At 48.3% G+C, this 16,306-nt stretch overlaps 1 protein-coding gene across 1 annotated transcript in view; it reads right to left on the bottom strand.

The window, feature by feature from the left end:
- SCN4A (sodium voltage-gated channel alpha subunit 4) overlaps positions 1 to 16,306 on the bottom strand; it is a 1,457,305-nt gene that overhangs the window by 515,327 nt on the left and 925,672 nt on the right. The gene's annotated exons all lie outside the window — the stretch shown is intronic.

Raw genomic sequence — 16,306 nt, 5'->3', positions numbered from 1 at the left:
GCCAGTCATGCACTGACAGGAGTGCGTCCTGGAACGTTGACAGCACAAGGGATCAGCCCAACCGGGGCAGAACAGAGGGGGGTTGGATTGTACCAACCTCACATTTTAGGTAATTACAACACTCCTCTTCTGTTTGTCCTGTCCAGGGCTCAAACAAGATAGATCGCCAGTTTTGCCGCAGACAGCGCCCCGCCACCCTCGCGGCCAAGTGAAATGCTTGTTCCCGAGATTACAGTAATTACAACCGCAGCGTGAGCTCCAAACACGCGCTAAATGAAACATCAGCACGTCACTAGGCAGATAAACAGCGCATTCTTGACCCCCCCTGGGCAGCCCTAACAAGCGCGACACACCTACGCATGGGGCGCGACACAGTAACGTGTTGTGGAAAATTAGTACGGTTTGGTAAACATTATCTGCGCCATCTTGCCTTTTCCCCTGATGCCACACTTTTGTCGTGCGCACCCGCCATTTTAGGTGCCTCGATCAGAACCACCCTCTGCACGCCACTGGCCCCCAGCATAGCCCTTCGCCCTCACAAAGCCCGCACGCTGACAACCCCCTCCGCTCGCACATGCCTTGGGTCATAAACCCCTCTTCAGCGCAGCTCTGCCTCAGAACCCCATCCTGTTCCCAGCGCGACACCTCCCTTCATTCCTTTCATGGTCCCAGGCCCTTTGATACAAACCCCCTTCCTGTGCGCCCGTTTGTCTTCCCAGGCCGACACCTAGCTCTGCAGATGCTGTTTATTGCCCCCCCCGTACAGTAGGAAGCTTCCCTCATCAAAGGACCCCCGAGTTGATCAAAGCCCCCACCCTATGAGATCCGATCAAACCCCCACATTCCGTGAATCGGCGGAATGTCCGGCTGCGCGATAATCATCACCTGTTGTGACCGGGGTGGGGACTTCAACTGTAAATGTGTGTGGGAACAGGCCTGAAGGGGAGATTCAGAGGATGTCCTTTCATACTTCAAAGCATTACAAAGATGTGTTACCTGCAATAAAGATGACGAAAATGTGTATAAGAGGCCAGGCCTCAGAGATGCGGTTAGAGCACCTCGTGACGATACTGGCTGTCTGAACTGATGTGTTCTCCTCCGGAGAGAATAAACCTTGTTTCCTGCCTTCCAGTCTCCAGCGCCTGCCTCTTCATTGATTAATATTCTGTGGGTTAAAGAGGCGATACCGCCGGGCAAATATTGATTGTCCCTGACCTGGTTTTTACAATTGGCGTCCCAAGCGTGGGGCCCATCAGCGACACGTGGATCCAGTGGGAGAGGTCCTGACGACAGAGTGAACGACTGCAACGATCGGGAGAGCTCTTGCCCAATAGACCCTCGTCTGGCAGCCGATCATCCGAACTTCACTAGTTCCGAACAGACCTCTCTCGAGTGATCTACGGTCCTGACTGGGAACCATCAGGAGTGCCGCGAGGAATACGAGGAAAAGAGGACGATCGGGCGCTGGATTCGGAAGATAAGAAACTGTCCATACGGTCCGGGTAAGGTCGTGTAAACACGACGAATTGCGAAACGATTGTTTAATTGACCGGAAAATACTAGTATTACTCTTTGTTAACTTATTTGGAGATTCACTGTCTGCACACGGAGAAACAATAGGCTCTTTCTCTTTGCAAACAGTGAAGGATAGGTAACGCAGCCAGCGTGCCTATCTTTCTCCCCCACTGATATTGATTATTTGTTTTCGGGAGATTTCCCTCTCCCACACTGATTAATTGTTTTTCACCCCGAACTACTGTTCGCGGATTGTTTTCTGGAGATTCTTTGTCTGCAAACAGGAAAGAACAGGTTCCCCTTTGCAGATAGTGAAAGGGTAGAGGACGCAGACCTTTTGCGGGCCTACTTATTCTCCCCACTGGTCGTTTATTGTTTATTTGATATTGGTCCATGAGGTATTCACTGCCTGCAAACAACGTAGAATAGAAATATTCTGTCTAGTCTTTGCGCGCAGTGATAAGGTAGGCAGTGCTGACTTTTTGTCCCTCGTTGTGAGCTGTCATGTCTGTCTTCTCCCCACTGGTTGGTAGTTGGTTCAGCCCGGACCGTTTATTAGAAGTGGACCATCTAGCTTCGCTGGAAGGCACCCCTAATAAAGACATGTTCATAAACTATGGATTAGTTACCATAGCCTATAGTAAGCTGTGGCATAGGTATACCAAAGAAAATCAAGAGAAACAGTGGCCACTGATAGGATCCTTCGATCTTGATAAAATAGAAACGTTAGAAATAGCCCTTCGTAATAATAAGACAACGCCTATTATGCTCGACAGTCTCGGTATGTGGCGCAAAGAAGCAATGCAACGAAAGGAAAGAGACGAGGACAGAGTAGGTAAAGGAATATATCGACAGGACAACCCCAGGACACAACGACCCGAAAGTAATCCCCCGACACTACGCACAGGACGACCAGACTTAGGGCAAAACCAATGTGCTTTTTGTAAATATGCCGGGCACTGGAAAGCCCAATGCCCGACTCTACTGAACGAGAGTAGGAACAGAGGGCCGACAGGAATAACAGGCCGGCAGGAAGGGAAAAGGCGCGAGACAAAGATGAATCAGACTGACATGGACAGGCCAGATAGAACCACCACGTTTGATTATGCCCGATGGCACAGATTTCGCCAGGCCGATTTCAGCGACATGTTCGAGTCCTCATAGATCGAACAACGCTAAGACAAGAAACCCAGTCTAGCTCTAAATTACCCGGTGACGAACCCTGTACTACCGCTACTGTTCCCTAACACAAAACAAAAGAAAAGCCACCCTTTTTTTTTCGGATAACTTACAGAAACAATACACAGAGTAGTCTCGGACAGATTAGTATACATTCCATTAATGAACTCAAACTTCGAGTGCAATGGGACTGATTACTCTCTGCTGCCCCCCCCCCCCACTCTGTAAAAAGAAAGGAGCAGTTACAGGCATGCATAGACAACCCCCCATTACCCAGACATGCCTGTCCAAACAAAATACCTACCCCCACTCCGGAAGTTCCCGAAATGCCGCAGGTCACCGGTCACGCCCATCCGGAAGGTGAACCACACAGCACGTGTGGGGCGGGGCCTGCTGACAGCCATCGATCGGATCACCAGTGGGATGTCCAGGAGGCACCACGGGCCCGGCATGAAATGGCTGTCCCATCCTCTTCTTCGTGGGGTGGGCTGGGAGGGAGAGGCGACGCGGACGGACCTCTCCCACCTCCTCGGATAGGAGGCTTCCCAGCCCCAGTCCGGCCATCACAAATACCTCCGCTGAAATTAGTCCAGGTTGGGCTGGGAGGGAGAGGCGACGCGGACGGGCCTCTCCCACCTCCTCGGATAGGAGGCTCCCAGCCCCAGTCCGGCCATCACAAATACCTCTGCTGAAATTGGTACAGGGTGGGCTGGGAGGGAGAGGCGACGCGAACGGGCCTCTCCCACCTCCCCGGATAGGAGGTTAACCAGCCCCCGGCCCGGCGCCGAACTCCTCCAGCCAGGCGGCGCCCATACTTGCGCAGCACCGAACATACAACAGCGGCGCCCATACCTGCGCAGCACAGAACATGCAACGGTGGCGCCCATATTTGCGCAGCACCGAACATGCAATGGTGGCCATACTTCCGCAGTACAGGACATCCGCCACAGGTGGCCATACTTACGCAGCACGGGACATGCACTGCAGGCGGCCATACTTCCGCAGCACAGGACATGGGACTTGTGGACCACGGGATGTAGAGTGGCCATCATGCATGCCCATGAAAGAGGGCAGCATGGAGTGCACCGGGAGAGGGAGACGGCGCGAACGAGTCTCCCTCGCCCCCCCCCGGGTGGGGGCACCACAGCTGCACCCTAGCCGAGTGTCCTGCTCCCACGACACGGAGTTCCATTTCTGTCACCCCAAAAGGTCTCTTCCACTCTTGCAGACTCAACGAAGGGCGGCTGCTGCAGGGCCTCAAAATGGCGTCTGGGCCCCCTGGAAGGCGGGTCTAGGCCGCTAGAGTAACTTTGACCAGCAATGTAACTCGGGCGCTTGCCCACCGGGGCACGAGCCCCCACCTCCGACAGCATCTCCACAGCCTTGAAGATTCTACAAAAGTCCCCGGAGCCCTCGGCCCCTGCAGGCTTCCGGCGAGGAACAACTGCCTTGGTCGCTAACGAAATAACCACGACATAGCCACCCCTTCTGTTAGCATGAATTTTTGAACTGCCGAAAGGGACTCTGGTCCAACCGCCGGTTGTAGGAAACATTTTTCCCTGATGCTACTTCCGGACTAACCCGGCCCCGCCCAAAATGGCGCCAGTATCAATGAGAACTTACGAACACCTCGTGGTGTTTTTAGCTAAAAAGACTCGATGTTCTGAGATATATATATATATATATATGATCCTTTGTACACTTGACGTAAACGAGGGAGGGTTCACTCGACGAACATGTAAAAGAACCCCGTGAAAAATGTTGTTTTCGATGTACGATTTAGTATGATATTATTGGAGCCGATACATCACCTCGCTGGTGACACACGCCCACGGTATGCATATAGGAAATCTGATTGCAACTAGTCTGACTGTGCTTCCAATTATGAAATAAATGCCCCTTGATCCCTCACCTTTTGATAGACCTTTTTAGTTTCCTGCAACTGACTAAATAAACCTTTTTAATGTTTTTAATGCTGCAAAATGCCCCCCCTTACTGTACGTGCTTCAGCCGTCGCCATGTCCGGCCAAATATGATTGCACCCTCATATCTACATGCTGAACGATTGTGCAAATAAAGGTTTTCCAAACTATGAACAGGTATTGCATGCTTTTTTTTAAATGTGGGATCAGCGGGAGAGTTTTTCTGTGCACCCTGCTTTGCTCTCTCTTTTAGGTTATTAGAAGATGGTTGCCCAGCCCCGGATGGAGGATCGAATCTAAGACACGATACTCTGCCTCCAAGTATGCGACTGGCTTAGGAACTAACGCATGGAGAAGGACCTCGACTTCCGAGGATGGGTAAAATGAAGCGGTGTAAATGATAGAATGTTATGAAGGTACGGCACTCAAAGGTACTAGGGAACAACGTTGGCCGAAGAACTGATATGCCTTAGAACATCACAACGTTGAAAGAGATTTAAGGACCCCGATAGCTAGATACACTTACCAACTAGATACCTCGCACTAAGTGCTTCTGATTTTTAACGTTTCCCTACACACGACCTATAAGGACACACTGCCCCCCCCTGGCTTCAGAAACCAAGACCCCAGGGATTCTACCCCGAGGAGATAAGACGAGTATGAGGTAAGTAAAGGACTTTCATGCCCATGCATTTGATATGCGCGAATGTTGTCCCCCTCCCTTCCCCTCTTTTCCTCCCTCTACAGGTTACATTGGAAATCACGGCCGAGGTATGGTGAAGATCTGAAGCCTCGCCATGTCTGATACATGAAGCGGACTAACGCTGCAAGGTGGCACCTAAGCACACCCACAAACTGCTCTTGTAACGAAAGGGCCAATAAGTTGTATGATATGATAAAACACGGTCACCCCTAATCCTTGTTGCGTGAATGGGCACGTGTCACGTATGTCTGAAACTATGCCGTGTTGCGTGAATGGGCACGTGCCACGTATGTCCGAAACTACGAGAAAATGTTTTTGTGTGACTGAAGCGTTGACTTAACTGGTCAAAGGACCAAGAATGCAAGAAGTGCGGCACAATGGTGCCCTTTTTATTCAATGCATGCCCCCTGTACCCGGCCTAATGCTCGTCCGTCCCAAACTGCATGCTTTCGAAATTCTAACTCAGACCCGTAATGTCTCATGTTGTGTAATGCGCTGAATAGCCTATCTTAAATACACGGCCACTCCCCATGTCGCACGTGTACTATTTAGCCTATCGTTGCACATCTCTCTCTCTCTCTCTCTCTCTCTCTCTCTCTCTCTCTCTCTCTCTCTCTCTCTCTCTCTCTCTCTCTCTCTCTCCCTCCTCCACACTCCCACTCTTCCGAACGACTAGCACCTAAATTGGCAAACCGCCACCCCTAGTGCACCCCCCAATTGGCTCCAAATACCGCAAGTATTTGCACAAAATTCGTCTTAAATAAAATCACCCTGATGCCGTGTCACTACCTCTCCTTTCTGCTAAAAATTGATGAAACCGAGAATTGGCCAAAAGGGAAAGGACAGGTAAGACGACTGAGGTTCCCTAATCTGACCCGTAATAAGGGAACTACATGTCAGCGGCTTCTATGATAAAAAAAAAAATGCCTCAGATAACGCGACCTTCCCCGTCCCGAATTGTCGCAATCCCCAAACAATAAAGGTGATCGAAACATCCCCATCTTCCCAGAACGCCCCCAGTTTTGTATCAGCTGCCCCAGACGAGATTTTTAAAAAAATGTCCCTCACCCCCGGTTGCAAGAGATGGGTCGACTTACGACTAACACGGGCCAGCCGTTGTTCCTAGAAATGATTTGTTGATAAGCAAGCTACAGAGTTTAGAATTCGAGAAATGTCACTGAACGCTTACCAACTGAACTGTGGCCTTCTGCTAAATAACGCCCTTATGACACAAAGCAAGACGATAGTCCCTTACCACAGTTTGCTATGTCCCTAGTTGTTTTCCATAAAACCCCGGTTTTTTAATTAAGTAGTCAGGTTGTAAGAGGCTATGTAGGAACTAGAATGATGTTTGCAAGTTAAGATTAGACTGAAATGAAGAAAATTGTTGCAATGAACCCTGTTGAAAGTAGAATGTTTAGCTGAAAGGTAGGATGCATTGATAGAATGGAAAATTGTTTTAGCCTATGTTCGTCCCTCAGGAAGATACCTATCAGACCATGGTGATAGCACGTTGCACTTTTTCGTAAAATATAAAGCCCTGGAGAACGGTATAGCTTTGTAAGGCTCGTACTAGGAAGGTGGGTCTCTGTCAGAAGAACTGACGTAACTGTGATAAACAAAATGCAATGAAAAGGTACCAGATCTCGTACCCCGACAATGAATGTAACACCAACAAACACCGAAGAAATAGTTACGAAGGAAAGTTATAGGAAATCCAACGAGCCCATCGTCAATTATTTATATGTTGGTCGTGAACCCCAATGTAACGGATGTTTCTCATTTGCTTGGAGCTGGGAGAGAAATAGACTTATGTGATTACCTTCCTCTGCCAATTCTCTAAAGACTGTCTTTTCAAACTCATTTAAGGGTACCACTGTCGGAGGAGAAAGAGACCGGATGTGGGAGCACGCGGCCTGACTACAGACCGTGGGACATCTGCAACATTGGCCAAGGCGAGACCGCGACAGTAAGGAGTTGCAGGACGAGGCACTCTTTCCGACAAAATGAGAGGAAAGGGCTGACCTGATGCCCCTGCTCGATGTTCAACGTGTGCCGAAAAGTCCCCGCTCTCTGAACTCGGTCATGAGCCCGCCTACCTGAAATTTTCCGTCCCCCTGGTCTGTTCCCGATCTGTCCCTGCTCCACCCCCCCCTTTTTTTTCTCCGACCTACCCTAAGGACTACGCACACACTTCTTCTACCTGAACTTTTTGACAATCGACTCAAAAGGACACAGGGCGAAAAGGACCCTTTTTTGACCAGAAAAGCGAGGAAAAGGTCATGCCCTGCGACGCGGGACCTAGAATAGAGCTGGACCCATAGCTCCGCCGCCGGTGCTGCACAGTGCCAACAGATGATGACAAAGAATGCTGAGAACTCACTAACTTCGAACAATGACACCCTGGATTATTGTTTTTACTACGTCTCATTTCTCTCCCAGCCACCATTGTATTGATCATGCTCCAACCAAATATGAACAGAACTTACATATGTAATAACCTATCAGTTCACTTTCCGAATGACTACTAGTATCTGCGAAATGTACTCAATGCCCTCACTACAGAATCATTTTTTGTCCGATATTGCATTACTATGACTTTCCTGCAAACGAGTTTATCAATAGACCCGCCTCCTAAGACGAAAGGTTTTTAAATGAAATGTTTATAGCTCCTTCACCTGGGTTCCTACTTCTTTCACCACAGTAGACATGGGTAGGAAACAGGCCAGCAAGATGTCTTGGATATGTTAAAGGGAGGACTGTGGAAAATTAGTACGGTTTGGTAAACATTATCTGCGCCATCTTGCCTTTTCCCTTGATGCCACACTTTTGTCGTGCGCACCCGCCATTTTAGGTGCCTCGATCAGAACCACCCTCTGCACGCCACTGGCCCCCAGCATAGCCCTTCGCCCTCACAAAGCCCGCACGCTGACAACCCCCTCCGCTCGCACATGCCTTGGGTCATAAACCCCTCTTCAGCGCAGCTCTGCCTCAGAACCCCATCCTGTTCCCAGCGCGACACCTCCCTTCATTCCTTTCATGGTCCCAGGCCCTTTGATACAAACCCCCTTCCTGTGCGCCCGTTTGTCTTCCCAGGCCGACACCTAGCTCTGCAGATGCTGTTTATTGCCCCCCCCCCGTACAGTAGGAAGCTTCCCTCATCAAAGGACCCCCGAGTTGATCAAAGCCCCCACCCTATGAGATCCGATCAAACCCCCACATTCCGTGAATCGGCGGAATGTCCGGCTGCGCGATAATCATCACCTGTTGTGACCGGGGTGGGGACTTCAACTGTAAATGTGTGTGGGAACGGGCCTGAAGGGGAGATTCAGAGGATGTCCTTTCATACTTCAAAGCATTACAAAGATGTGTTACCTGCAATAAAGATGACAAAAATGTGTATAAGAGGCCAGGCCTCAGAGATGCGGTTAGAGCACCTCGTGACGATACTGGCTGTCTGAACTGATGTGTTCTCCTCCGGAGAGAATAAACCTTGTTTCCTGCCTTCCAGTCTCCAGCGCCTGCCTCTTCATTGATTAATATTCTGTGGGTTAAAGAGGCGATACCGCCGGGCAAATATTGATTGTCCCTGACTGGTTTTTACAGTGTTGCGCCACACAGTTTGGAAAGCTGTGGTTTAGAGGGTAGGAAAGTTTTGGGGTACAGGGGAATTTTTGGGGTTCAGGGATAGGTTTGGGTTTTGGGGTACAGGGGTATATTTAGGGTTCAGGTATAAGTTTGGGTTATGGGGTATTTTTAGGGTTCAGAATTAGGTTTGGGTTTTGGGGTGCATGGTGTATTTTTAGGGTTCAGGGATAGGTTTGGGTTTTAGGGTGATAGGGTTGATTGAGGGTTTAGAGGGTATTAAAGTTTTGGGGTACAGGGAATTTTTAGGGTTTAGGGTGGGTTTTGGGGTACAAGGGCATTTTTAGGATTCAGGGATAGGGTTGGTTTTAGGGTGCACAGTGTATTTTTAGGGTTCAGGATGGGTTTGTGTTTTGGGGTGCTGAGGTTTATTTAAGGGTTTAGAAGGTATTAAAGTGTTGGGGTATAGGGTATTTTTAGGGTTCAGGGATAGGTTTGGGTTTTGGGGTGGAGGGTTTATTTTTAGGGTTCAGGATTGGTAAATGTTTTGGGGTGATAAGGTTTATTGAGGGTTTAGAGGGTATTAAAGTTTTGGGTTACAGGGGAATTTTTAGGGTTTAGGGTGGGTTTTGGGTTTTGGGGTAGAGGGGCATTTTTAGGGTTCAGTGATAGGTTTGGGTTTTGGGGTCCAGGGTGTATTTTTAGGGTTCATGATGGGTTTGTGTTTTGAGGTGCTGATGTTTATTTAAGGGTTTAGAGCAGGGGTCTTCAGATTGTCAGTTTGCCTTAGTGGCGTCGGGCTGATTGAGGGTGCTCACGGCGGAGGCCTAATTCACACAGAGGGGTGAAAAACAACAAAGCCTCATTAACAAGTAAAAGGTATTTTAAAGACCTGTGAAGTACTCAGGTGTGGCTTTGTGTGTGTCCCTGAAGGTGTTTAAGCCTGGCTCACATAGGGGGGGGGGGGTCAAGCTACTAAAAATTTCGACTCTTCCAGCAATATGCGGAGTGGAGATGCAGGGGCTCTAAGAAGGAGTGAAAAACAACAAAGCCTCGTTAACAAGTGAATGCTTTTTAAAGACCTGTGAAGTGCTCGGGTGTGGCTGTGTGTGCGCCCGGGAAGGGGGTAGAAGGGCCCAATGGGCGTTGCGCACCTGATGAATATACGACTCCCGAAGGACTGGCCGGCATGATTGTAGCAGGTGTAAAGTGAAAGTAAGCCGCCGTGTATCGAACCCTGCCTTTAACAACTTTATCTACTGCTACGATGGATGGATGCCGGTTCTCGTCATCCGAACCTTTCCTGTCACGCAAAATCAACGCCAAGTTTCCCGCCACGGATCAAAATAACATCTAACTATATTTAGAAACCCACGGCCTGCATCTAGGCTTAGTTCAGCACTAATTACTACTACCTTTATCCCTTTAATTTTACAACGTTCCTACATTTTCTAAAGAAGTCTTCCTCACCTAATGCTGGTTAAACGTCCTTATTTCAGCTGCGGTGAGTATCATCCCGACTGTGAACATGTATTTTGGTTTAGAGTGGTCTGGAGAGGTGCTGTGCCCTGATGCAGCAACCGGACGCAGCACTAGCGCCTCCTAGTGGCAGTCTGAACCCAGAACTAGCTCCAGTAGTGAACGCAGAAGAAACTGGTCACTGTTTTGCTGTTCATCTATGTACAGGCAGGAATTGTCAAGTGAGGGTATTGAAGATTAGCTATTGTTATGAGGCTTGTCGCAGAGAAGTGAATGATGTCTATGTTCATAGAATGTTGTCTATTATGGTGCAATTCCGGTCTGCCAGTTACAAATTGCTCTTTCTGCTATATTCTATGCCAGAGTGCGGCTCTGTAGGGTGTTAAAATACAGATGAAATATTGAAAACCAATCCTGCCTGCAGTGCCATATTGACTTAAGAACAGTGGAGACAAGATTAGCCACCTATGTTAGTTCATTGGACTGCAGCTGACAGCTTATGTAATTTATTATGAGAATACACATCACAACTTTAAAGTAAAATAAAAACACGTCCCTGCTGCTGTGGAGTCAATCAATCAATCAATCAAAGCATTTGTATAGCGCACTACTCACCCGGAGGGTCTCAAGGCGCTGGGGGGTCCGCTACTGCTCGAACAGCCAGGACTTGAGTTGCTTCCTGGAGAGGTGGTCTTGGGTCAGACGGAGGTGGATGGGGAGGGAGTTCCACATCTTGGCCGCCAGGTAGGAGAAGGATCTTCCTCCCGTTGTGGCTCTTCGGATGCGGGGTACGGCGGCGAGGGCGTGGCTGGTCGATCGAAGCTGGCGGGTGGGAGTGTAGAAGGTCAGGCGGTTGTTGAGGTAGCTTGGGCCTTGGTTGTGAAGAGCTTTGTGTGCGTGGGTGAGGAGTCGGAATGTGATTCTCTTGCTGACGGGGAGCCAGTGCAGGTCTCTCAGGTGTCCGGCGATGTGGCTGTGTCGAGGAATGTCCAGGATGAGGCATGCTGAGGCGTTCTGAATGCGTTGGAGTCTTTTCTGGAGCTTGGCTGTGGTTCCGGCGTAGAGGGAGTTGCCGTAGTCCAGTCGGCTGGTGACGAGGGCCTGGGTGACCTTCTTCCTGGTTTCTGCGGGGATCCACCGGAAGATCTTACGTAGCATGCGTAGGATGTTGAAGCATGACGAGGAGACGGCGTTGACTTGTCTGGTCATGGAGAGGCACGAGTCCAGGATGAAGCCCAGGTTGCGTGCGTGGTCTGTTGGTTTGGGTGCGCTGCCCAGGGCAGGGGCCACCAGGAGTCGTCCCAGGCGGAGGGCAAAGATCCCAGGATGAGGACTTCCGTCTTGTCTGAATTCAGTTTCAGGCGGCTGTTCATCATCCACTCGGCTACGTCTTTCATCCCTTCGTGTAGGTTGGTTCTGGCGGTGGCGGGGTCGCTGGTGAGGGAGAGGATCAGCTGGGTGTCGTCGGCGTAGGAGATGATGTTGAGGTTGTGTTGGCGTGCGATGGCCGCAAGGGGGCTCATGTAGATGTTGAACAGCGTGGGGCTGAGTGATGATCCTTGTGGTATGCCGCAGATGACTTCGGTGGCCTCGGATCTGAACGGGGGGAGGCGGACTCTCTGTGTTCTTCCGGCAAGGAAGGAGATAATCCATTAGAGTGTTTTCTCTTGGATTCCGATGTTGTTGAGGCGCTGTACTAGGGTGCGGTGGCAGACCGCATCGAACGCCGCGGAGAGGTCCAGGAGGCTGAGGGCCGCTGTTTCCCCGTTGTCGAGCAGGGTTCGGATGTCGTCGGTGGCTGCGATGAGGGCGGTCTCGGTGCTGTGGTTGGCTCGGAAGCCGGACTGCGAGTGGTCGAGGGATCCATTCGTCTCGAGGAAGGCGGCCAGCTGGAGTCAAACTGTGCTCAGAATTCTCTACTGTTCCAAAGAAGATACATGGTAAGCTACTGCCAAGGAAGCACTAGGGTCCTCGCATATGTCGGGAGAGTTTATAATGAGAACTGATTTAGATTCATAAAGAAGTCAAGGAGGCAAAAGAGGCACAGACATCAAGAAAGGGAGACACACATGGATAGAGCTGCATAAAGGGATACAGATTGCGACAGAGAGCTACCGTGAGTGACTTGTAGAGATTGATAAGAGATGGAGATAGACTGACAGGTAGATATGGACAGGGAGCTACATATATATTTATACACAGGCAGCTACATATAGGGCCAAATAGATGTAGACAAAGACAAATACAGATAGAGTTAGGTAGATATATATAGAGAGAGCTAGAGACTTATCTGGCTCTTTGTTTTTTCTCTTTTGCCAGATTTCTATGTCTCTTCCTGTCTTTTCTTTGTAACCCCCTTTATTTTTAAAGCTCTACCCTTGCATTTTTTTCACCCTATATCTCTGTATCTGTTTTCTCATGGTGTTTCTTGCCCAGTGTCTATCTTACGCTGCCTCTTCCTGTCCTTAAGTCTGTCTTTTGATCACTTCCTGTCTCTATCTCTGTTGTGTCTGCATGTATCTCTCTGACTTTGACTTATGTCTATACCATTTTATCCATTGGTCCATCTTTCTCTCTTCTTCTGATAAGTAAAGAAAAGGGCCTCGGCTGACTGACATGTAGTTTCGGGCAGCAGTGGGCTTAAGCCTAAACCTGAACCACCAAGCATGCATTCAATCAGTGCCCCTGGTCTTCGTCATATGGGTGTGTGGCCCAACAGTGTCTAACACCACACAGGTTCAGGGCTGAAATAAACAAGCCCTATAACCCATGCGCACAACCTGGTGTGCCTTTTAAAAATGTCTTCATTGCTTGACCCTCATTCACAGCAAGCGTCATAGAGGGCATCATGAAGCACGACGATGGATGGCCTTGCATAAGAAATCACAAAATGAGCTAAACATTGGGAGGTGCGTGACCCCTCTGCTCCTATCAAGAACCCACCACTGGAATTGTCAGTTCGAAAATGATGCATACAGGGGCGTACTTCCATGGGTGAGACTGGCAGAGTGTGAGTCTGATACCTGCCGATGAACTCTCCAATGTACCTCCACTGAAAAAGAGGGACAGGGAACAGGACCAACAAGATGCATTGTAGGGGGAGAGTTGGAGGGACAATTATATTTTCATCATGAGCATCTCCTATAAGATATGCTGTACATAGAACAGTATCCTATATTCTTATTACTGCTAAATACATATCATAACTAGCATTTGCAAAGCCAGTAACTATCGGGCGGGAGGTGGGGGACAGGGACGGGGGGGGGGGGGGGGGGGGCGTGGAGAGAGCAAGAAACTATGCACTCCGAAAGCGTGCTGAAAGTAATAAAAAAAATCTAGTCAGAACACTGAGACGAATTGCTTCTGGGTGCAACAAACACAACAAAAGGGAGAAAAGCCTATGAATCAAGAGCAAACAGGGATGGACAACAAAGCCAGCCAATCATGAGCAAGGGGTGGACCAAAAGCAGCCTTTAAGTCAATTGAAAAATGTAGGTTTGCCTAAAAACCGCTAAAGCACGTTTTAGTCAATATATAAAAGCTAGAAAATTATGTTTTGTTGGAGAACAATGATTTATTGAAATATTTGTTGAACTGGTAGGTTGGCCTTATGAGTCTGTGGGCTATTAGCATTTACCTGCTTGGAAGTCCCACACTGAAATATAGAAGAAAAGGCAAATCAAATATACATTTATTGGAAATAGCAATCCTAAAGTCATGACTGCTTAAATAAAGAGAAAAGCCTTTGAAATACGATTAGGTACATTATGATGTTCTCTATGCACCTTATTCACTTTTCAGCATAACAACGTAAAATACAAGGAGCAAGGTTGTGTACTGTCCTATTTCACATCCTTTTTCTCCCGCACTCCCTGTCCCAAACAACAATGGGGCTTATTTACAAGCCCCTTGCGCCACTTTTCCGTCACTTTTCCCATGTTACAAGTGACGCAAAAGTGGCGCAAGGCGCTTATAAATCTGCCCCAATATGCGTTATCTCAAAGTAAGTTGTTGGAGATGCATGGGCCACAGCCTCTCTATGTTTCCTGCTCAAGCTACGTTTAAATAGATGTATATTATATTATTAATAACGTTTTTTAACAATAGTGCAACAAACTGTGTTTCTCTGGTGGCTGCAGTTGCTGCTGTCATCAGCTTAATGTCTAGTAAATATATTTCTCCCGCAGGTGAATACAAAAGAAATAGCTCTATTTGTCGAATGCTGGCATGAATAAAACCGATTTGTTACACTCACTGGTGGATATTCACAAGGAAGTGGCGGAGAGAGGCGTTAGCCTTCTTGGCTTAACGCCTTTCTACGCCACTTCGGAAAAGCAAGGCTGCCCCATATTCACAAGGATATGGTGCAGCCTTGCGTTTCCCCCTGCAATGACGTTAAGTTTCACAACTTAGCACCAACGCAGGCACTCTTGCACCAGAGTGCAAGGGTGTCTGCAAGCAGGGAGGTTTGTTTATGTAAAGGAAGGTGTCCCGTCCTGCACATAAACAAACTTAAAAATGCCAGTTTGTAACTTACCTGTGTGCTACTTCATGCAGCACACATGTAAGTTACAAAACTGCATTTTTTTATTTTTTTTAAAAGGTTTGTTTATGTACAGGAAGGTTCACCTTCATGTACATAAACAAACCATGGCATTTTGCATTTCCTATGTATATCTGCACAAGACAGCACACATGAAAAATGCAAAAACGAGGAGAAATGCTATCGCCACCTTAACACCAGGGTTTTCCTGGTCTTAAGTTTGGCTTTAGCTCCCATCTACGCTGCCCTTGTGAATAGAGGGCAGCGTAAATATCAATGGGTGTTGCGGTGGAACGCTCACCACAACACCCACTGCACGCCCCTTTCACGCTAAACACAGCGTGAAAGGGGGCATATTCGCAAGGCAGCGATAGGCCATGTTAAGTGGACAAGGCAGCGTTAAGCCACGTTAAGTGGCTAAACGCTGCCTTGTGAATAAGGCGAGGCCCCTATCGCCGACGTTGTGGTGTCGATAGGGGCTTGTGAATATGCTCCATTGTTTCCCTGTTTATGCATTGTGCCTAGTGAAGTGAGTCTCTGCTCTCGGCTGTGAGACTGTCAGTGCTTGCTGACAAGCGCAACTGGTATTTCATAGCCAATCTGGAGAGCCAAGAATCCCTTTGTATACTTCCCTCCTCAGGGATAGCGTAGTTGAGCAGTTCAAGCTTACTGTACGCAGTTACTCTATGGCACTCCATTTGCACACCACAATGTTCAGGTAGAGTAACATTCAGAATAGGTCTTTACGTATAGGAAATGTAGTGCAGTTAATATAAGCCACACCAATGGGAGTAGAAAGGTCCTAGTACTGAAATTGAGATATGGGCTTAAATATTATTCTAGCATTTATAATTAAAAACTGTACAGGGTGACACGTTATGAAACCTACACTGTTCATAAACAGCAATGCCTCTCAATGCAGTTCCTTGTCAGCAGATGGAACCTAGGGCCATCTCGGCTACTTCTAAAGGATAGCTGGTAACCTCCAGTCAGTGAATAGATCCAAAATATAATTTATCCACTTTTTGTTTTTCGTTCTTTAATGTTGTATAGTCATCCACTTCCTCCACAGCTGAATGTTTTCAGGTTACAATTCAATGCAGGTCAATTATCTTTAACGACACACATGCTTCACTATGGCTCCAAACATAAAAACTGAATAATGTATAGAGAAGATGTCAGAAGTTGGCATTTACATTTAAGTCACGTGGAGATCAGAGATTCAAGCATAAACACTTCAAGAGAGTGAATGACCTTTTCCCCATATACCTCACTATGACAGGCGCAAGGGGATAAGATCTGCCAGTATTCACCCGAACCCTAGGACACCTCATCCTGCACACAGATAGAATGGATCTGAGCCCATGGCAGGCATTGGAC

Source organism: Lissotriton helveticus, chromosome 5_1, assembly GCF_964261635.1.
Source record: "Lissotriton helveticus chromosome 5_1, aLisHel1.1, whole genome shotgun sequence".
In the NCBI taxonomy this organism is placed as follows: Eukaryota; Metazoa; Chordata; class Amphibia; order Caudata; family Salamandridae; genus Lissotriton; species Lissotriton helveticus.
This window is presented reverse-complemented; position numbering and strand designations above follow the sequence as displayed.